This window comes from Geotrypetes seraphini, chromosome 12 (genome assembly GCF_902459505.1).
Source record: "Geotrypetes seraphini chromosome 12, aGeoSer1.1, whole genome shotgun sequence".
NCBI lineage: Eukaryota > Metazoa > Chordata > Amphibia > Gymnophiona > Dermophiidae > Geotrypetes > Geotrypetes seraphini.
In genome coordinates, this window is record NC_047095.1 from 52,400,447 (window position 1) to 52,423,739 (window position 23,293).

Consider the following 23,293-nt stretch of genomic DNA (forward strand, 5'->3'; position numbering starts at 1 on the left):
CTTTTAACTTTAGCGAGTGCTCTCTCGTTCTCCCTACCTTGGAGAGGGTGAACAACCTGTCTTTATCTACTTTGTCTTGAATCCCTGGAGGGTGTTTTCCCCTATTTGAATCCCTGGAGGGTGTTTTTCCCTACAACAGCCTCCGGAAGAGCGTTCCAGATGTCTACCACTCTCTGGGTGAAGAAGAACTTCCTTACGTTTGTACGGAATCTATTCCCTTTTAACTTTAGCAAGTGCCCTCTCATTCTCTCCACCTTTGAGAGGGTGAACAATCTCTCTTTCTATAGGCCCCATCCTATGGGTCTTCCACCCAGTATAATCACTCCTTCCCTTGTAGCATATTCAGTATAAAACACTGTTAGCTCCTCTCTTGCTTCTGGAAAGCCGTCTGCATCTTAATACTTTTTAGTTATTTAAGGATGCTAAATGAGTAGGGATAATTTAATTTAATATAAAGTCCTTTAAATTGATTTAGTATAAATTATGTTACTTTGTCAATGATCTGCAAAGGGATCACAGTAAATCTATTAATAAGGGCAGGGTTACTTCCTTGCTTTATCTAAATACCTCATTGACTCTTGTAGTGAAAAATGTTTCTTTGTCTTTTTAATTGGGATCAAGGGATGCAGGTGAGAGGGAGTGAGGATGGAAAATAAGACAAAGAAATAAACTAGCTTCCTCCCCTCCCCCTTTTAAAGCAATTGCACACTGAAATAAGCTAGGGGCACTTCAACACTGCTGTTTTTTGCCATTTCTGATGGTGGTTTTCAATTAGCTTATGTATCGGCAGGGCGCTGGTTATAGAATTTCACCGATAATGCTTTTCTTTTCTGCCTTGAATGAGTGCTTGACTTTTTCTATCCTATGTTATGGAGATCTTTTATTTCTACTGTGTTTTGTTATTGTACACTTCGTTGGAAAACATGGTATATCAAATATAAATAGCCATAAACCATATTGTGTAATACTAAATAATTCAGTAAATGCAATATTCAAGTCACACCGACTGAATATTTCCATATTATATGCAAGCACTTATTTTCCACCTGGGACAATGAATAGTTAAGTGACTTGCCCAGAGTTGCAAGAGCTACAGTGGGAATCAAACCCAGTTCCCCTGGTATTCAGGCAGCTACACTAATCATTACGGAAGTAAGGCAGAAAGAAGATTGATTTATTTGAACTTTGGTGCTGAAGAAGGTTTTTATGCATGCTGAGAACAGCCCAAAAAACTAATAAATCAATTTGGGAAGAGACTGAACTGACTATGTCACCTGAAGCCCACATGATGAAGTTACAACTGTCTTATTTTGGTCATACCGTTAGAAGGGAGAAATCATCGGAGAAAGACATCATGTTTGGGAAGGTTGAAGGAAAGTGGGCAACTAGATGGCTGAATACGTTGAAGAATATTGCCAATCTATCAGCTGTGATAGATTGGCAATATTGTTGAATCTTTCATCACAGATTCTATCATTTAATTTCTCCCTCTGTTTATGAAGTATGAATACGTTGAAGACCACTATGGGGATGATGCTGGAGGACCTTGTTGGACTAGCACAAAACTGATTTCTTTGAGGATCTGTAATTCCTCAAGTCGCTAGGACTTGAACCCGAGTCCATGGCACCTAACACAACCACACCAACACTAACCATTAGGCTAGTCCTCCACTATAGAAGACACGAGAGAACTCCAAATAAATCAATAAATATTGCCCAGTATTTTTTACATCTGCTTCATTCAGTAGTGGCAAAGTGAAGATTAAGGATCTTATCTAAAAATAACTTTGTCTCGTTCTTTGCCTATGGATAAAATTTGTATTGAATGAGATCCAACACTGGAGATGAAGTTGGGTGTGTGATATTATTATAGCAGTACGGGAAAATGGACAGATTAGATGTGCCCTTCTAGCTTGTTTACCATCAGTTTCTATGTTTTCACATGACAGCTACGTGGGCTGCCCCGCCCACACACTGCTTTGATTCCTAATCTAGGCACTGTTGTAGTGTAATATTTTCTTTAGATAAGACTCGGTCCTATACCTTTTCTCTAGAAATTATGCTTCCTGGCTGACAAACTTAAAATCAACCCTTGCCCTTCTCTGTGTTCCTTTCACAGTGTAATAGAGTTCTCTAGATCTTTCTGTCCCAGTACCATGTCCTAGAGAAAAACATGCACAAATGTGCACTGCTGCACTTACCCCCTCCATTACAAAGCTGTGCTAGCGTTTTTAGTGCAGGTCACCACGGTAACAGCTCCGATGCTCCTAGGAATTCCGAATTACCGTGGCGGCCTGCGCTATAAATGCTAGCACAGCTTTGTAAAGGAGGGGTTAATAAAAAAATATAAATTACTGGTTTTTAGGTTAGATTTGAAAATGTGCATAATTTGCAACATCCACAATTTAATTGGAAGGGTTTCTTTGAAAGGTACATTTTTTTTTGTTACTTGTATTAATGAACTGAACCAAATAGCTCAGTGAACACGGCAATAAAAAAGCAAAATTCCAATAGTTGCTCTTTTTAGTGATAAGGCTACTTGGAAGATTAGCGATTAAAGGAGAGATGATGGCTGATATGTCTAATAAATGTTTAAAAATGCAAGGAACACTGGACAGAATTGTGTTGTTATAGTTCACTTTCACAAATTAAATATAATATGTAGAAATAAAATAAAACAAAACAAAATGAATTAAGGTGATTCCTTTTTTACTGGACTAACTACTAGTGAATTGTTAGATTAGCTTTCAAAGGTAATCCTTCTTTTTCAGATCAGAGATAAGCAAATGTTGACAGCCATCAGTATATAAGAGTGAAACATCAAAGCATTCAAATGACAATCTTACGGGAAGAAGGAGGGGAGAATGGATGACAGGAAAATTATGATTTGTAATGCAAAAAAAAGCCCAGTGTGTTTGTTAAGTCCTGTCTGATAGGTGTTAAAGTGTTTTATCATTTTGATCTCAAAGGTTTTGCGTTCCTGGATTGTTTTAAAATTTCCTTTTAGTCCTCACCGTAAAACTATTGATGCGATGTTCTGGTTTTCAGAAATGTTGTCCTACAGAAGTTGGTATTACAATTTTTAGTATGAATATTTGTGTAAATTAATCCTGGTCTTTAACATCTGGCTTGTTTCTCCAAAGTAGCATCCTTTCTACACCTTTTGCATTGAATGACATAAACTACATTCGAAGATGAGCAGGTAAAGGATCCCCTTATGCTGAATGCTTTTCCCATGTGGATGACTGGGGGGGGGGGGGGTCTTTCGAAGATGAGCAGGTGAAGGATCCCCTTATGCTGAATGCTTTTCCCATGTGGATGACTGGGGGGGGGGTTCTTTCGAAGATGAGCAGGTGAAGGATCCCCTTATGCTGAATGCTTTTCCCATGTGGATGACTGGGGGGGGGGGGGGTCTTTCGAAGATGAGCAGGTGAAGGATCCCTTTATGCTGAATGCTTTTCCCATGTGGATGACTGGGGGGCGGGGTCTTTTGAAGATGAGCAGGTGAAAGATCCCCTTATGCTGAATGCTTTTCCCATGTGGATGACTGGGGGGGGGTCTTTTGAAGATGAGCAGGTGAAGGATCCCCTTATGCTGAATGCTTTTCCCATGTGGATGACTGGGGGGCGGGGTCTTTTGAAGATGAGCAGGTGAAGGATCCCCTTATGCTGAATGCTTTTCCCATGTGGATGACTGGGGGGGGGGGGGTCTTTTGAAGATGAGCAGGTGAAGGATCCCCTTATGCTGAATGCTTTTCCCATGTGGATGACTGGGGGGGGGGGGTCTTTTGAAGATCAGCAGGTGAAGGAGCCCCTTATGGTGAATGCTTTTCCCATGTGGATGACTGGGGGGGCGGTCTTTCGAAGATGAGCAGGTGAAGGATCCCCTTATGCTGAATGCTTTTCCCATGTGGATGACTAGGGGGGGGAATCTTTCGAAGATGAGCAGGTGAAGGATCCCCTTTGCTGAATGCTTTTCCCATGTGGATGACTGGGGGGGGGGGTCTTTTGAAGATGAGCAGGTGAAGGATCCCCTTATGCTGAATGCTTTTCCCATGTGGATGACTGGGGGGGGGTCTTTTGAAGATGAGCAGGTGAAGGATCCCCTTATGCTGAATGCTTTTCCCATGTGGATGACTGGGGGGGGGGGTCTTTTGAAGATCAGCAGGTGAAGGAGCCCCTTATGGTGAATGCTTTTCCCATGTGGATGACTGGGGGGGGGGTCTTTCGAAGATGAGCAGGTGAAGGATCCCCTTATGCTGAATGCTTTTCCCATGTGGATGACTGGGGGGGGGTCTTTCGAAGATGAGCAGGTGAAGGATCCCCTTATGCTGAATGCTTTTCCCATGTGGATGACTGGGGGGGGGGGGTCTTTTGAAGATCAGCAGGTGAAGGATCCCCTTATGCTGAATGCTTTTCCTATGTGGATGACTGGGGGGGGGGTCTTTCGAAGATGAGCAGGTGAAGGATCCCCTTATGCTGAATGCTTTTCCTATGTGGATGACTGGGGGGGTCTTTTGAAGATCAGCAGGTGAAGGAGCCCCTTATGGTGAATGCTTTTCCCATGTGGATGACTGAGGGGGGGGGTCTTTCGAAGATGAGCAGGTGAAGGATCCCCTTATGCTGAATGCTTTTCCCATGTGGATGACTGGGGGGGTCTTTTGAAGATCAGCAGGTGAAGGATCCCCTTATGCTGAATGCTTTTCCCATGTGGATGACTGGGGGGGGGGTCTTTCGAAGATGAGCAGGTGAAGGATCCCCTTATGGTGAATGCTTTTCCCATGTGGATGACTGAGGGGGGGGGGGTCTTTCGAAGATGAGCAGGGGAAGGATCCCCTTATGCTGAATGCTTTTCCCATGTGGGTGGCTGGGGGGGGGGGGTCTTTTGAAGATCAGCAGGTGAAGGATCCTTTTATGCTGAATGCTTTTCCCATGTGGATGACTGGGGGGGGGGCTTTTGAAGATCAGCAGGTGAAGGAGCCCCTTATGGTGAATGCTTTTCCCATGTGGATGACTGGGGGGGTCTTTTGAAGATGAGCAGGTGAAGGATCCCCTTATGCTGAATGCTTTTCCCATGTGGATGACTGGGGGGGAGTCTTTTGAAGATCAGCAGGTGAAGGAGCCCCTTATGCTGAATGCTTTTCCCAGGTGGATGACTGGGGAGGGGTCTTTCGAAGATGAGCAGGTGAAGGATCCCCTTATGCTGAATGCTTTTCCCAGGTGGATGACTGGGGGGGGTTCTTTCAAAGATGAGCAGGTGAAGGATCCCCTTATGCTGAATGCTTTTCCAATGTGGATGAATGGGGGGGGGGTCTTTTGAAGATGAGCAGGTGAAGGATTCCCTTATGCTGAATGCTTTCCTATGTGGATGACTGGGGGGGAGGGGTCTTTTGAAGATGAGCAGGTGAAGGATCCCCTTATGCTGAATGCTTTTCCCATGTGGATGACTGGGGGGGGGGGTCTTTCGAAGATGAGCAGGTGAAGGATCCCCTTATGCTGAATGCTTTTCCCAGGTGGATGACTGGGGGGGGTTCTTTCAAAGATGAGCAGGTGAAGGATCCCCTTATGCTGAATGCTTTTCCCATGTGGATGACTGGGGGGGGGGGGGTCTTGTGAAATGGCTTGCAGCTTGTTCCATTGCCTTTCTCTTCCTTGTGTGTAAATAAAAATATTTTTAAAAAGCAAAGGGGTCCTTTTACTAAGGTCACTCGCCATTTTAGCATGCACTAAACGCTAATGCTTCCATTATAGTCTATGGACGCGTTAGCGTTTAGCGCGCGCTAAAACAGCTAACGCGCCTTAGTAAAAGGACCCCAAAGTTTCCGCACTTCCTAATTGCTAATGGCATCAATCTCTATGAAAACGACTTGACCTTTAGGTTAGCCGAGGTAGCATATAATCTGTAATAGAATTGTTGGATTTCAGGTGGAATATTCACCTTTGCCTAATTCAAGTTGAAGGCAAATTACAGGTACATCAGTTATTTCCCTTTGTGCTTCCTGCATGTTAGTTTTTTTTTAATGTTAAAGTGCCATAAGTGCAAAAACTTACCACATTTTAATATAGAAACCCCTTAATCTATTACCAAATATATATTGCCTTAATTTAATAAAGACATGAGTATGGAGCAAAGAACAGCTGGAGTTTGGGCAGTCTTCCAATATCTTTTCTTACAGGTGGCAATGCATTTAAAAAGCACTTAAGGCAGACTTTCTAATAAGTACCGCTAAAGACATCTAGATTTATTAACTTAAGCTTTTAGACTGTCGGGATACAACTGGAGAGCTTTATTTGTAAATCTGAAAGAAGGTGGCAGTAATGCATTATGGTGATCGATTTCAGTGACAAATTCAGGACAATTTTCAAAGAGTTTAGATGCCCCAGTTTGGGACTGAAATGCTAAAACTGGCTTTGACATTTTGCTAGGGCTGAGTAGCTAAATTTAGGTTCTTAACTTCAAATTTAGGTCTCTGAAAAGTAGATGGCTATGGAGAGGGATACCGGACGTCCAGATTTCCCCGGGCAAGTCATTTTTTGGGGACTGTCTGGGCGTCCGGACGGCTTTTCAAAACCCGGCACATTTTGTCTGGGTTTCCAAAAGCCGTTGAGATCGGGGCTGAGTCTGGAGTGCATCTGCGCATGAACGGATGCAACGAGGGGACGTCCCATGCAAGCGCGCCTGCACTCCAGACTCGGCCTGAAGAGACGAGGTTTGCGTGGGGCTGGGGGGGGGGGGCGGAACAGGGAATAGGGCAGGGCCACGCATCCTCTTTTTCCAAATGCAAAATCTGGTAACCCTAGCTATGGAGGCAGAGATAGGTTGCAGAAAAAGTTAAGAGCAGAGCACTGGCTTTCATTTCGGGGCACCTAAAAGGCTCCTAAAAGCCTCATTTTGCATTAGGGACCTGATTCTATGAACAGAACCGCTCAAAGTGGTTGTCAATCAACTTCTAGCCATCATTTACAGAACTGCATCTGCTGTTACCTAACTCGACTTAGGCACTAGTAGTCATCCTAGACTTAGGTGACAGTATATTAGGCCAGGGTTTTCCTGGCCTAATTTCCTGGTGCCTAACGCAGGTGGCTTCCAGCGCCTAACTCAGTGGTTCTTAATCTGGGTTTGACTGAACCCCAGGGGTTCGGTGAGTCAGTCTCGCGGGTTCGGCGGAGGTCAAAACACACCTCCAACTCATATAGCGCTTCGGTCACGTTCAATCATCTATCAGTTATTCGGTGATTTTGATCAAGACTGATCGTGTACTCGGTTTCTTGATCTATCAATCTGTAACTAACGCCTTATATACATCAATCAATTCCTGATCAAAATTTGTGATTTAACTGATAGATGATTGAACGTGACCGAAGCGCTTATGATTCGTGATGATACGCCCCGCTTGTCCATAATTGGCTGCAGGTGATCACACAACATCGCTTGGCCTATCTGTGCTGCAGGGGATTTGATGCGCACAGTAGTCGAATTGCAACTGTTGTGATGGTACGTCGTGTGATACCTATCTTAATATTTTAATCCCTTACTAACTATGTCTAGCAAAATACGAAAGTGGTCGGACGAATATGTACAATATGGATTCACATGTATAACGGAACGTGATGGGAGTCAGCGTCCTAATTGCATGATTTGCAATGCCAAGTTGAGTCATTCTAGTCTAGCTTCGGCAAAACTAAGGGAATAAAGAAGGGTTCAGTGAACACGCATATGAAACTGGTGGGGTTCAGCACCTCCAACAAGGTTAAGAACCACTGGCCTAACTCATGCCATGCCTATTCTCCACCCCTAACTTAGGTATCGTTAGGCAACATGCTATTATCAGTGCTGAACTTTAATTAATGTTTTTGGGGTTTTTTTAAATTTTAATTAGGTTTTAATGTCATTTTCAATTAAACGCCATTTAACCTAATTTTAAAAAGTTAAGCTGAGTGCAAAATTCAGTTAAGCATCGCTAGGGACCACTGATGTAGGCTCGTAGCAGCACCTAACCTGGCCACCATTTATAGAATTTCCATCCAGATGTCTAAGTCGGGACCTTCACAAGTAACATATGCTGTGGCGGTTGGCGTGTGAGGAAATGGTCTTTTCAGTTTTCAGGGAAATTGAACCCTGTTTGATATTAGAATGTGCGTGTTTCACCCTTTTACCTTTGCCCCTTAATGCAGCCCTTGCAGCAGACACTGTGAGGAAGTAAAATAAGAAAAATTACATTATGTGATTAATTTTTATGTGTATGCTTAATTATGGGAACCAAAATGAAACCATAAATTGTAATATAGAAATTTAAAATCTCCATTTATGGTTCCAGAAGTTAATACAAGGCAGTCCACGGGTTAAGAATGAGTTACGTTTTAAAAGCTGTTCTTAAGTCAGATTTGTATGTAACTTAGAACTTGTAGATTTTAAAATTCTTGCTGCTTCCCTCTGCTCCCAGCAGACAAAAGGTCCAACTGTCCCTACCACTCTCTTTTCCCCTATAACAGCCTCCGGAAGAGCGTTCCAGATGTCTACCACTCTCTGGGTGAAGAAGAACTTCCTTAGGTTTGTACGGAATTTATCCCCTTTTAACTTTAGAGAGTGCTCTCTCGTTCTCCCTACCTTGGAGAGGGTGAACAACCTGTCTTTATCTACTTTGTCTTGAATCCCTGGAGGGTGTTTTCCCCTATTTGAATCCCTGGAGGGTGTTTTCCCCTATAACAGCCTCCGGAAGAGCGTTCCAGATGTCTACCACTCTCTGGGTGAAGAAGAACTTCCTTACGTTTGTACGGAATTTATCCCCTTTTAACTTTAGAGAGTGCTCTCTCGTTCTCCCTACCTTGGAGAGGGTGAACAACCTGTCTTTATCTACTTTGTCTTGAATCCCTGGAGGGTGTTTTCCCCTATTTGAATCCCTGGAGGGTGTTTTTCCCTATAACAGCCTCCGGAAGAGCATTCCAGTTTTCTACCACTCTCTGGGTGAAGAAGAACTTCCTTACGTTTGTACGGAATCTATTCCCTTTTAACTTTAGCGAGTGCCCTCTCGTTCTCTCCACCTTTGAGAGGGTGAACAATTTCTCTTTCTATAGGCCCCATCCTATGGGTCTTCCACCCAGTATAATCACTCCTTCCCTTGTAGCATATTCAGTGTTCCCTCTAAGGTACAGCATGCACAACCACATACTGTTCTTAATGTGGCCATGCATCATTCCTGAATCTGCTTCAGGAGACGTGTAGGAGTCTAGGCCACTGGAAACACTGCTCAGTGAAATCAAATGAAGCTGCAACTGCGTTCTTAACTATGAGTTGTACTTAAGTCGGGCGTCTGTAACTCAGGGACTGGCTGTGCTTGACTCACATAAGAATATAAGAATTGCCATACTGGGACAGACCAAAGGTCCCTCAAGCCCAGTATCCTGTTTCCAATAGTGACTAACCCAGGTCATAAGTGTCTGGCATGATCCGAAGGAGTAGCAACATTCTAGAGCTGAGATTGTGATGTCATAATGCCTCATTCCACCAATGTCTAAGAGCCAAACTCATCAGTGTTGTCACAATGGCTTGATTATTTCTATACAGGCAAACCCCAGGTTAAGAATGCATGTAACAGAAGGGGGGGGGGAGGCCATAATATATAGAACTGCCACAATCGTTTATAAATATATTGACATAAAAATATAAAGGCAGGTATAGAGACACAATGCATGTGAAGGTACCTTTTAGGATAAGGCCCTCCGTTAGTAGTGCAGAGACTTGAGCCAGAGACTGAAGAGATTTTAAAAAGGCTTTTATTAAACTAGCATATATGCTGGACTTCTGGGCAGAACTGGCTGCATAAACAGAAGACCCTGAGGATCTCGGACACAATGGTTATATAGTGTCCTAACCAGTTCAAACCAGTTTAACCAGTTCTGACCAAAAGGTAGGAGCAAAGAGAAAAACAAAACCATAAATCCATCCTATAATCTACACATCTTAGGCTAACTAGCATCTACATTCCTTTGCCTCCTGGCTGTACCAGGCACTAAGACAGATACATAGAACAGGCCTGCATGCATACGTGATTTCTTAGAGCAATAAAATGGTCTTTGTACTAATTATGACCCATTGATCTAAAAGGAATTTCTTCATCTACACTGTGACCCAGCTATGTCAGCTAGCTAGGGATCCTTCATTCCCAACTTTTCTTCTGTAGGCTAGCTGACTAGCTGGGTTATGGGAGGTCAGGGCCATCTGTATCAGAGGTGGGGACTGGGTGATAGGAGGAAAGGGCCAGGACTAGGGCGGTGGTACTTTTGTCAATCGTAATCCTAATAGTACGGTTAAGGGTTTTCAATAAACATGGTAACAGGCAAGGAAGAACACAAAATATGACAGAGAATACCAGGAAAATTATGGTGAGGGCTTTAAAGAGTCCCGGTTTAGAGGCCCAATCAGTCAGTGAGTTGAGTCCAAACATATCAGCAGAAAAACCCTTCCAAGTCTGGACAGGAACGTGAGCTAATCTGGTAATTTTATCTATGACCTCTTCAACCACAAATCCTTCATCATCCAGTTGTAGACAGCAGTTGGAGAGATTGAATTTGCCACATACCCCTCCTTCAGCGGCCAATAGATAGTCTAAGGCCAGTCGGTTCTGATAGATGGCGGTACGCATCATAGTGTTCGCTTTGGCCAGGGCTCCCAGGGCCCTAGCTGTTTCATTGGTGATAACTTCTAAAACCGCCTGCAGTCGTATGAGGCGGTTAAGCATGTAGATTGGGGTCCGGTACCCAAACATACCATCATCAGCCCAAGTAGCAGGACCGTAGACAGCAATGATGCGCTCCGGGGGCCAAGTGTCTCCCCATTTACCAATCTCCAGGCTTCTTTCAGAACGGGCCCGTTGATCGAATACTGGGACAGCCAGATGTTCTCCTTCGGATAACAGGAGGAGGAAGAAGGCTGGTTTGATAGTGCCCAGAACACAAGTGCCAGTCCAATTTGAGGGTAGAGTGGGGTATGCCATTTTCCCACAGATCCAGTAGTATCCTTCCGGTGCAGCCCAAGGGGCAGAAGCAGGCAGGTTGAGGTAGACATTTAATGTGGTAGCATTGCCAGTAGTATTCCATCGTCTGGGTATTTTTAACTTAGGATCTCCGGTCCAATAAGTCCATCCGGGCTGAGAGGTACTGTTTTTAGTCCATAAGGATTGGCACTGCAGGTGTCCAACACGAGTGGTAAAGGATGGTCCGAGACGCTGTATGCAGTGTTTTGCCAGAATGGAGTTTTTCAGGGGCCAGCTGGGTGCCCCCGCAGACATAACAGTTTGTCAGATTTAAGGTGGCTCCTATGGCTTCAGCGAACTGTATGAAAAGGTTGCAGGTGGTGACAGAGGGCACAAAGTCTTGTTGGTCAAGTTTCATATGTTCATAAAAGTTGGGAAACACAATGCTGTGTTGTTCAGGGATCCGGTGTCTCTCAACGAGTTTGATGTGCAAGACAGTACCAGGGTCCGTGCCCTTACCATATATCTGTAGGCCCACAAGATAGCGAGCTTTCCGGAGGCTATCATCGAGGTTCCATTTAAATGGCTGTAGAATAGTGAAATTAAGTGGGTTACAGTTCTGGAGGCCACAGTCAGAGGTAGTCACCCATTTTGGATAATATGGCTCGGGTGGTAGGCAGTCGGGTCATACCCCAAGTAGCCCAGGATACACATTTCCAGTAGTTACAGTAGTAGTGTTCAGAAGACCCTTCACAGTGGGACGGCTTCTGTCCCGCCAGGCACATGTATTTATCGTTGTGCATATATTCCCTCCTCCATGCTAGGGCACCACAACATCCAAGGAAGGTGGGGTTCTTGTCCATGGCATGGCAAGCATCAAAGAGGACTGAGGCCGGGACATAGGGATTAGTGACCAGGGTTTGTTGAATCAGGGGGCCCTGATCCCAGACTGACCTGACCTCTATCCAAGTATCCCTATTAGTTGCTTTGGGGTCGAAACAGATCTGTGAATCTCCATTATTACATATAGAATATTCAACCTTGTTATATATACATACAGGGGTCACTAATTGACCTTTACACTCATAGTTAGTTTGAAATCTAATAACATTTTCCATTTTGCCCCCATTGTCCACTAGTGCCACACAAGGGGCACACAGGGGTAGGGGACATGGACAATGTTGGCAAGACGTAAATCACAAGCAGTAAATATGTCAGATCTCCGGATCAGACGTGCGTGATTACTCTTCCAGAGTGTGGGGCAGAAATGACCCAGTTCTGTAATTTCATAATGGTCTTTCCTAGCTGCTTTATCTCTGCGTCTGTGATAGCGTTCCCTATCTGTTCAAGAGACTCGGGGTCTAGACTGACTATCGGCGGGGGTCGGCCATACATGAGCTCAAATGGGGACAACCGATTGCGTTTACCTGGGGTACAGCGGATGCGAAATAGAACAGAAGGAATCAGTTTGGGCCATGGCAGGCGGCTTTCTTCTGCCGCTTTGCCGAGGAGGGTTTTAATAGTTCTGTTGATGCGTTCAACTTGGCCAGAGCTCTGGGGGTGATAGGCCGCATGTAATTTCCAGGTGATTTGCAGAGCCTGAAAGACAGCTTGTGTGACTTGTGATATGTAGGCGGGGCCATTATCGCTGCCAATCACTAGGAGCAGGCCATAGCGAGGGATGATGTCATGGAGTAAAACCTTTACTATTTCCCTACTTTTCTCTGTGCACACTGGGTAGGCCTCTGGCCACCCAGTGTGGGAATCAATGAAAACCAGGAGGTAACGGAACCCATGGGAGGGGGGCAAGTGGGTAAAATCTGTAGAGAGGACTTGCATGGGGTGTGAACCGATAGGCTGGTGACCAGGAACGGGGGGTCTGACAGAAGAGGGGTTGTGTTGAAGGCAAATGACACAGCGGAGCAGAACATGGGAGATGAGTTGAGAGAGATTCGGGATATAGAAATTCTGTCGGAGAAGGGTGCGGAGGGTTGGGTTACCGGCATGAGAAAAATCGTGTGCACGTTGGACAACAGTGAGGGCCAGGAGTTGTGGAACATACAGGAGGGGGGTGGATGTGTGGGAGGAGGGTATAGTAATCCATCCGGATGGGAGGGTGCAATGGCCAGGTTGCTGCGTGGCCTACTTGCGCTCGGGGTCAGTGTACTGGGGGGAAAGGGAATGAAGGAAAGGTTGAGGGGAGGAAAGGGATAACAGAAGAGGGGGTGTGGGCGGACCTTGGAGGGCCGCCTGGCGAGCCGAGCGGTCAGCCAAGGCATTACCGCGGCTGATGAAATCACGGAGGCGACGGTGGGCTCGGCAGTGCATGATAGAAACTTTGGAGGGTAGCAAGATAGCATCCAAAAGGTCCAGGATGAGTTGGTGGTGTTGGATAGGGGATCCAGAGGAGGTGAGGAAGGAGCGCTGGTGCCAGAGGGCAGCGTGGGCGTGAACAGCTAGAAAGGCAATTTAGATAGGAAAAAAAACAAAAATGCAAAAAGGGAGAGAAAAATCTCCAAAAATGGCCAATGGTATGGTTGGTTTCCCTGGGGTACCCCACAAACCAAACAGATAGACAACACAAAGATTACAGGGCATAAACAAACATAGAAAACAGAAAAGGCGTGAAACTTTTCTTCCAGCTGGCAAGGATTCAGAGCTGAACTTAGATCTGCAGAGAAATGCACAGTTATACAAAAACAAACGTCCATCATAGCACGAATCATAATTGTGTGCACACAGTGGCAAAGTAAAGTGCGATATAACACATGGCATAATAATAAAAGGCATCTATTAATGGTTACTGGAACGTCCGAAAGAGAAAACGTAAGAATGTAATCACTCTGGCTTGGTGCCCTGCCAATTACATTCATAAGGCAGACAGGGACGCAACTGCTAGGGTGTGCTTCAATCTTGAAAAATAAGCAAAACTTACTAGGTAAAGTAAGATACAGTGTACAATGTTAAATATAGAGGTATTCTGAAGTATGGCAATGTCAATTCAAAGGAAAAAAAAAAAGAAACATGTTAAATGTTAAGTGCAAGGTCATTTCAAGGTTACTGAAAGCAGAACATTGTCCTCCTTCTCTGGGTAGAAAAAGACTCATTGTAACAGGTCCAGAACAGCTCTGTATGTATGACTGCGAAGACAAAGAAGAGACATTTTAACGTGACACCACCCCTGAGGTCACTTAGCCATGTTCCCTGCAGGCAGACCTGGAACCCTTGTCTGCCACCTGGGTCCCGCTACACTCTGAGGAGTGGGCACTGCTGCAGACTAGATGTAGCTACTTTAGTCTGCACTGTCCTTACATAATAACTACCCCCTTCCTCTGGAGTTTGAGCTACCAAGTTTATTTGAAAGGTATTTCTGTTTCCAATTGTATTTAGAATCTGATTGATAACAACACTTTATACAAACATGCATGGGAAGAAAGAATTCATAAAGAACACCAGGATAAAGACACAATACGGGAAAGCAAGGGAGACTGTTAGCACAAAAGAAGTAATCTCAATCCATCCGTTATCAATAAAACTCATTCATAAAGGGAAAAAAAAGTTTACCACATTACACCGCTATTGATTAAGTCCCATTGGCTACCTATTAGCCACCGAATTACTTTTAAGATATTATTCTTGGTTTTTAAAGTTCTAGCTTTCAATGAGCCTCAATTGATGTCTAGAATGATCATTCCTTATTATGCTCCTCGTTCTCTACGATCATCATCACAAGACTTATTAACTGTCCCTTCCTTAAAAATTGTGGGTACAAGAAGAAATGACATGTTTTCTGTTACAGCGCCACAAACGTGGAATGCACTGCTACTGTACATCAGAAAAGAAAAAGATCTTATCTCTTTTATAAAACTCTTAAAAACTTTGTTATTTAACTTTGTACTTGTGACTTAAAATTGTTTGTCCTCTAAAATGTTTTTTTTTTTTTTTTTAATTGTTCAGCGCTTAGAATGTTTGTATAGGCGATTCATCAAATAATAATAAAACTTGAAACTTGAACTTGAATTATGAAGCCCATGTTTAGCAAATATTTCAATTTTCAGAAAAATATGGATACTTAACCTCTATCATTGTTAGTCTTGTACTTTAAATCTCCCAACACTGGGATACAAAGGCAGGGATGTGCCAAACACAAACCCCACATGTCTGACAAACGGTTGCTTTTTTTTTTCTTTTTTATTACCAGCAGACACACTTTGACAACTGCGAGAACACGTAAATTATCTGGCTCAACTTTCTTGAAATTACTCACTGTCTGTAACAAATCCACTGCACGCAACATATATCTAAAATCACAGTCCTTATTCTCGTTCATCAGTGCGAACTCACATTCTTAATTCTGTCTTGATCCACATGCATTTTACCCTGTTAAGCAACTTACACTATCCTGTCTGCAACTTTCGGCAAAACAATCATGCTGGCTTGCTTTACCAACCTCTCCCAGGTTTCCAACCTAAATGCTATTTCCATCTACCCGGGTAATTTCTCAACATCACCAATTTCTCGTTCTCTGTGTCTTGTCAGGTGTCCCCAGAGCTTTTGTTTTATTAATTTGACAAGTATGACAAAAAGTTGATTAAATTCCAAATACTAAGCCTTTGACAACAATAAAAATAAGGGTGAAGAAAACAATAAAAAATCTTAGGGTCGCCATAATCGCCAGAAAAGGCAGTTGTAAAATATTTAAGCATGATCTGAAGGGGGTCGGTGGTGCTCTGACCCATATTATACAATCTATATATGCACCCAACAAAAGTTCCAATTTCCAGAAACCAGAATCCTATATACCTCTCTGTGCTTCACAACGGATTAAGAAGTTACTAGACAGAAGAGGTAGAGACAGGATAGAGAAGGAATCAACTTCTCACTTACCAAGACAGGTCCGGTACCGGCACAACAAAACCAGGAGCCAGAAATCTCCACCGATTCGTTCCTTCTCGAGGTGCAATCCGTTGTCTTCGACGAGAAAACCGTTCCTGGTCAACCACCAGGTTAATGCCGGCTATTACGGGTCTCGTAGGAGGCAAGGTTTGAAATCCTCCGAGGGAGACAATCGTGCCAAACAGGCTCAAGTCTGTAGATCAAGTCCCTGTTCAGCTGCGCCAAATGAAGGTACCTTTTAGGATAAGGCCCTCCGTTAGTAGTGCAGAGACTTGAGCCAGAGACTGAAGAGATTTTAAAAAGGCTTTTATTAAACTAGCATATATGCTGGACTTCTGGGCAGAACTGGCTGCATAAACAGAAGACCCTGAGGATCTCGGACACAATGGTTATATAGTGTCCTAACCAGTTCAAACCAGTTTAACCAGTTCTGACCAAAAGGTAGGAGCAAAGAGAAAAACAAAACCATAAATCCATCCTATAATCTACACATCTTAGGCTAACTAGCATCTACATTCCTTTGCCTCCTGGCTGTACCAGGCACTAAGACAGATACATAGAACAGGCCTGCATGCATACGTGATTTCTTAGAGCAATAAAATGGTCTTTGTACTAATTATGACCCATTGATCTAAAAGGAATTTCTTCATCTACACTGTGACCCAGCTATGTCAGCTAGCTAGGGATCCTTCAGCATGTACTCAGTAATGCAGTGAGGAAAGGAGGCACCTGGGGTGGTGGCACCCCCCACTCCTATGTCCCCCCAGTCCTTCTGTGCCCCCCACACCACACTTGTCCCCTCCCCTTCCACCCCTGTAACTCTTTAAATCTTTGCCAGCACGAGCAGCTTCTCTGGCTTGTTGCTCGCGCCCGCTTTGGCTTTCTCTCTGACATCACTTCCTGGCCCCGTGACCCGGAAGTGATGTCAGAGAGAGCCAGGCTGGTGTGAGCAGCAGGCCAGAGTAATTGTTCATGTTGGTGAAGATTTTAAAGAGGTATGGGGGGAGGGCGCGAGAGGTGGGGGTGCAGAGAAGTGCTGGTGCCCTCACCAGGGCGGTCCCCCCCTCACCCCTCCTTACTATGCCACTCCATGTACTATGGATAGATAGATCATGTCTACAATATGCCACATGATACCTTTTTGTTTTTGCAGAATTTTTAATGCTAGTTTTCTTACCACCTACTAACATTTCAGAGTATTCCCAGGAAATTAAAAAAAAACTGAACTCAGCACAGCCAGAGTATACCGTAGGTGTGTAAGTCTGAAAGCATTCTGGGTATTAATATACAGATGAGTGTATACAGTACACTGAGAGTTTCTTTTCCAATACCCTGCATCCAGCCCTTCTGTAGCCAGCAGCTTTTGTCTTTCCCAGAAGCAGAAACACTGATGGGTAAGTGACCTCGATGCTGCTGCTTGCTGTGGCATGATCAAACATACTAGAGTTTATTATTGGGAGACATTTTTTTGGAGATGTTTTCTGTTCTTCTCCAACAGCTGTTTTTCTTGCAAAGATATATCATCTAATTTGCCTTACCGAGCTGCACATTTTATTTGTACAAAATAAAGAACTGACTAGTGAGTGACTGGCACTGATGAATATATTGGGATAACTTTAACAATGTAGATAAATAGATAAACTGTACAACTATTTGAATTTTCTTTTGCTTACTGAATGCCTAATAACAGTGTTATTGCAGGACATCAACGTTTAATGTATTCCATATACAGCAGCTTATTAAATTGCTTAATTCCAAGATTAAAAAAATGATATGAGATTCTCGTAGTTCTCATGGATTTGTGTGTGGGGGGGGAGGGGGTTAATATTATAATGTTCTTACAACTTCCAGATTGACAGAATATAACCAATTTTAATATAAGGTTAAAAAAAACCCAACCTAATAAATTTCTTAAAATATGGGACATTTCATATACATATCACAACTGGTTAATCTATAACCAACTTTCTGTAAAGTCAACATAAATTAGACACAAAGAACCTTATTGTTTGTAATTTGGGCTGCCTTGGTTGAGATCCACTAGTCCAAGCTTTCAGCCACATTGCTGGAACTGTTTCCCCTTATTGGAGGGGCAGAAGCATAGACCGCCAGCTATTCCAGTGTGGATATGTCATGTGGTAGATTGTGGGCTGTGAACAGATTTTGGAAAGTCATTAAAAACATGTGCATTTCACGCATCCTCAGCGCGGTCCTGTGAGGAAGACTTGTTTTATACTTTTCAGTTACCTTTTATCCCCCTTCCTTTACAAAGCCACGCTAGTGTTTTTGGTGCCGGCCGCCACGGTAACAGCTCAGACGCTCATAGGCATTCTAGGCTGGCACTAAAAACGCTAGCGTGGCTTTGTAAAGGGGGGGGGGGGCTGGATAATGAGTTCAGATTTTAAAAAGCATCCAAAATGGTTCTCGTGAATGTGTGATGATGAAGCCCTTAGCTGTCTTTTTTTTTTAATTAAATGACTTGCTTAGATTTACTGACTGCGCTACTATTTGTGATTTGTAAACTACTCGGACGTAGTTATTGATGAGCAGTATATTAAGGGCTCCTTTTACAAAGGTGCGTTTAGGGCTTTAGCGCGCGGAATGGCACGCACTAAATTGCCCCACGCACTAGACCTTAACGCCAGCATTGAGCTGGTGTTAGTTCTAGAAGCGTAGCGCAGGTTTAGCGTGTGCTAAAATCCTGCGTGCGCTAAAAACGCCAACGCACCTTAGTAAAAGGAGCCCTAAGTATTAATTCAACTTAAACTCTTGGAAATGTTTTTCCCTAATTAACTACAGGACATGAGAAATCCTTCTAAATATAGAGGAACTGATTAAGAAATTATGGGGTCCTTTTACTAAGGCGCACTAATCGATTTAGCACGCATTAAAGGTTAGCATGTGTTAAATGCTTACACGTCCATAGAATATAATGGACGCGTTAGCATTTAGCGCGCCTTAGTAAAAGAGGGGGTTACTGCGTGCTAATCTTTAGCGCGTGCTAAATCAGTTAGCGCACCTTAGTAAAAGGACCCCTATGATAAAGATGTTCCTTAGACCATTAGATTTGTGATGCTTTGTCTAGAAATATCCGTTAATCATTCATAACACTTTTTTTGTTGTTGTTGTTATATGTTAATAAAAATTGATAACAGAGCACACATTATGAGCGATGCACTCCAAAATAAGGACTCTTCGGTCTGACTGATTTAAGAAATTCTTCCTTATTTTGCATTTTAGGCCTTGATCATTTGAGGCATTGGATGAACCCTGTACACTTCCCCCTCCGTATTCGCTTGGGTTAGGGGCAGAGCCGGCCCGCGAATATGGAAAAACCACGAATAATATTTGGGCCAGTTCTGCCCTTATCCCCCGTTACCCCCGGCTACTTTTAGCCCTTTAAGCCCCCCCTTAAGCCTTACCTGGTGTTCTAGCGGGTTTTCAGGCAGGAGCGGTCTTCTCACGCTCCTGCCTCGTGCAGGAAATGGCTGCCTTGAGCTCCCGTAGTCTCTCGAGCCATTTCCTGTGAGCGATCTGCACGGGGCAGGAACGTGGGAAGATCACAAATGCCTGAAAACCCGCTAGACCACCAGGCTTAAGGGGGGGGGGGGGGCGGGGGTCTTACAGGGCTAAAAATAGCCCAAAAAGTGAAAAAAAATTTCTGGTCAAAAATCGCGAATAACTGAATCCGTAGAAACGGAATTCGCAAATACGGAGGGGGAAGTGTATTATTATGCTTACAAATTAGCACTTGATCCACTGACCTTACACTCAGGCCCTTTTACTAAGGTGCACTAACCGATTAGCACGCGCTAAACACTAACGCGTGCATGTTAGTCTATGGATGCGTTAGCATTTAGCGCACACTAATTCAATTAGTGTGTGCTAATTGGTTAGCGCACCTTAGTATAAGATTGGGTCAGTCTACATTAGAAAATTATTTTTACTTCATAAAGGCTCAATATCTAGCCTTCCTTACCCCTCCTTTTTGCGAACGCGTAGCGTGGGTTTTAGCGCCGGCAGCAGCGGTAACTGCTCCGACGCTCATAGGAATTCTATGAGCATCAGAGCAATTATCGCCGCTGCCGCCGCTAAAACCCACGCTACGCGTTCGCAAAAGGAGGAGTTGGTTCATAACAAACTTTCCCTGCAGTCTTAAAGGGGTCCTTTTGTTAAGGTGCGCTACAGATTAGCATGCGCTAAATCCCCAAAATGAATCAAATATTATTTCCTACAAAATTGTGCCCATTAGGGTCCATGTTGTTTCAAAAGTTGAGAACTGCAGTAGAATACACCATTTGACTAAATTGGCCCGTCTCATATGAACATAAGAACATAAGACTTGCCGCTGCTGGGCCAGACCAGTGGTCCAACCTGCTCAGCTGTCCGCTCAAGCGGCGGCCCTCAGGTCAAAGACCAGTGCTCTAAATGAGTCCAGCCTCACCTGCATACATTTCAGTTTAGCAGGAACTTGTCCAATTTTGTCTTGAAACCCTGGAGGGTGTTTTCCCCTATAACAGATTCCGGAATAGCATTCCAGTTTTCCACCACTCTCTGGGTGAAGAAGAATTTCCTTATATTTGTACGGAATCTATCCCCTTTCAACTTTAGAGAGCGCCCTCTCGTTCTCTCTACCTTGGAAAGGATGAACAGTCTGTCTTTATCTACTAAGTCTATTCCCTTCAGTATTCCTTTCAGTATTTTGAACGTTTTGAACGAGTAATTTGAGCATGTCACTTCATGGCTGAAAAACCTTCATTGGCTACCTGTTAAATTTTGGATCATTTTTAAAATCCTCGTGTTGGTATTTAAAGTGATTCATTATAAGATCCCTTGGTATAAGGGATCTTATAATGAATCACTTTAAGTGTTTCCCCCCAAAATAAGACAGTGCCTTATATTAATTTTGGGTCCAAAAAATGAACTAGGGCTTATTTTCAGAGATGTCTTATTTTTTTTCATGTACAATGATCATCTCTCAACTTCCTCTCCTCCACAATAATTCTTCCTCTTTCCTTTCTTTCCTCCCACATGTGCAGCATCTTTCCTTCCCTCTCACCCATCCCCTTGTGCCTTCCCTCTGCAGCATCTTTCTATCCCTCCCTCCCTTCATCCCCCCCTACAGCAGAACCCTTGAGCAGCATCTTTCTATCTATCCCTCCCTCCCATCCACTCTGCAGCAGAACCCTTGCATAGTATGTCGGTCTCGCGGTGGGAAGGTCGGTGGGGTTCAGATGGGAGGGAAAGAAGGGAAGATGCTGAGCAGGGGGATAGGTCAGTGGGGTTCGTCTGTGCAGTGGGGTGGGTGTGGGGAAGCGCTGCTGCCGGCGAATCCAGAGATGGAGTTGGGGAGTGTTGGGGACATTCGGGAGGGGCTTTGGGGGTCGATCTAACTAGGGCTTATTGTGGGGGTAGGGCTTATATTAAGACCTACCCCGAAAATCATGCTACAGCTTATTTTCGGGGTAGGTCTAATTTTCAGGGAAACACAGTAACACAAGTGATGACACCTTATCGGCCTTCTAGATTTTTACGGTCTGAAGGGTCGATTCACTTATCATTAAACGAGTTTTCACAAGTACATTAGGAAAATACAAGGGCATCTGCAATTTCAATAGCAGGGGCGTCATGGTGGAATAAATTGACAGGACCATTAAGAGCACACTTGGATTTACAAAAGTTTAAGAAAGTACTGAAAACTACTTTGTGGAAGCTTTTAAACGAATGAATAGTAGTATTTTTATGGAGATAATGAGATTATTGTATGTTATATGTACGTGTGTTTTAACATTATGATTGTATTTTGGGAGCTGCTTAATAAGAAATTTTTAAGATCAATCAATTGCAAATGCATAGCACAGAGATAGCTCCCTGAAACACTAACCATTTTTCTTCTCGGAAGCAAATATGTCATATACATCTACTTACAGGCTGCTAAATTAAAGTCAGGCTTTGCAGATCCATCATAGATGCTTTCTTGGTATTGTACTAGCTAAAATGTCTTATCGCCCAGATCTAATAACATGCCAGGAGAAATCCACACCATCGGAACACTTCACGGGAGATGAATTTTCAGTCGCTTCTTTGATGTCCTTGTCTGCTGCTAGAAATAATGACATCTGTCCAGGAATGCTATTCTGCATAAAACATGAGTTTATGAGTAATCAGCTGAAAAAGCCATCATTACAATTTAAATTGATGAGGTTAGTAAAGAAGCCTTTATATATAATTAATACCTTAGGATTTATTGTCAAAAATCAAATACCTGGTATACCCGAATGTAACTCACATTGTGCTACCACTGGAAAAAAAAAGTAAAAACAAACCCCTCTTTTACAAAGGTGTGCTAAGCTTTTTAGCGTGCACTAAACACACACTAAACGCTAACACGTGCATGTTATTATATGGACGTGTTAGCGGTTAGCGCACACATTGATTTAGCGTGCTAAATCTGTGCTAAAACGCTTAGCGCGCTTTTGTAAAACATAGACAAGTCGGCGAAAGACAAAGGCGCACGCCGACAACTGAGCGCAAGACGGAGGCGCGCGCCAAAGAAAATTACAGTTTTTAGGGGCTCCGACAGGGGGTTTTGTTGGGGAGCCCCCCCAGTTTACTTTATAGAGATCGCGCCGGCGTTGTGGGGGGTTTGGGGGGTTGTAACCCTCCACATTTTACTGTAAACTTAACTTTTTCCCTAAAAACAGGGAAAAAGTGAAGTTTTCAGTAAAATGTGGGGGGTTACAACCCCCCACAATGCGGCGCGATCTCTATTAAGTAAAGTGTGGGGGGGTCCCCCCCACGCCCCCCCCTGTCGGAGCCGTAAAAACAGTAATTTTGTGCAGCGCGCACCTCCGCACTGCGCTCAATTGTCTGTGCACGCCTTTGTCCCGGCGCCCTTTTGACCTGACACCGTTTCATGCAAGCATGGATCTTGAGTTTATGGAGCCCCAGGTTAAAAGTATCTGGTATGATACGAAGGAGTGGCAACATTCTAGAGCTGAGATTGTGATGTCATAATGCCTCATTCCACCAATCTACGGGTAATTCATGTTAGAATTCTGCAATTTATGCACCATCCTGCTACCTAAATCTAGGTGGAGGTGGTTTCTTATAGAGTTACTCCCAAAGAGCTTTACTAAGTCAGACCAATGGTCCATCAAGCCCAGTAGCTCGTTCCCATGGTGGCCAATCCAGGGCACTAGTACCTGGCCAAAACCCAAGGAGTAGCAACATTCCATGCTACCGATTCAGAGCAAGCAGTGGCTTCCCCCATGTCTTTCTCAATGACTGACTATGGATTTTTCCTCCAGGAACTTGTCCAAACCTTTCTTAAAACCAGTTATGCTATCTGCTCTTACCACAACCTCTAGCAATGCGTTCCAGAGCTTAACTATTCTCTGAGTGAAAAAATATTTCCTCCTATTG